The sequence below is a fragment of the Dipodomys ordii genome, unplaced genomic scaffold (genome assembly GCF_000151885.1).
Source record: "Dipodomys ordii isolate 6190 unplaced genomic scaffold, Dord_2.0 Scaffold21, whole genome shotgun sequence".
In the NCBI taxonomy this organism is placed as follows: Eukaryota; Metazoa; Chordata; class Mammalia; order Rodentia; family Heteromyidae; genus Dipodomys; species Dipodomys ordii.
The window spans coordinates 314,873-315,705 of NW_012267237.1; positions in this window are offsets into that span (position 1 = coordinate 314,873).

The following is an 833-nucleotide window of genomic DNA, read 5'->3' on the forward strand; positions in this document are numbered from 1 at the left end:
GAGGCTGACTTCTGACTTTCCCCCTTGGATTGTGGGCTGGGGCAGGGGGGCTGGGCTAGGAGGCTGACTTCTGACTTTCCCCCTTGGATTGTGGGAGGCCCTTTTCCAGCTTCACTCCTAGAACCATGTAACGAAAGACCGCCAGGCCCTCGGAGGCCGTCCCACACAGCTCAGCTCACAGGCCATGGCGTCATGAGCCAGAGCAGTATGACTTGGAACAATGAGAGTGGGACTTGGCCTGGTTCCACACTGATTTAAATCGAATGGGCACCGTTTCCTGGCCATGCCCCTGACCTGCAAGCCCTGAACCACCCCTGTGGGCTCTCGTCCATCAGCAGCGCCTGTGCTGCCTTTGGTCACAGGGGGAGTGAGTGTCCCAAGGTCTCTTGAAGGCAGACCCTGAGCAGTGTTGACCCTCCCGCGGTGGGGCCTCCTGAGAGGCAGGTAGACCATGCAGCAGCATTTCAGGAGGGATTTGGAAACGTTTCTGCCTGCTGAACGCTCACACCATGAAGGATGCACATGTACTTCCTCCTGGGTGGGGGCCACCAAGTGTTCCTAAGACATGCCAACCTGCGCCTGCTACACACACACACACACACACACACACACCCCTGTGCCTCCACACACTCACCTGTGCCTCCACACACACCTGTGCCTCCACACACACACCTGTGCCTCCACACACACCTGTGCTCCACACACACCTGTGCCTCCACACACATACCTGTGCCTCCACACACACACCTGTGCCTCCACACACACACCTGTGCCTCCACACACACCTGTGCCTCCACACACACACCTGTGCTTCCACACACACCTGTGCCTCC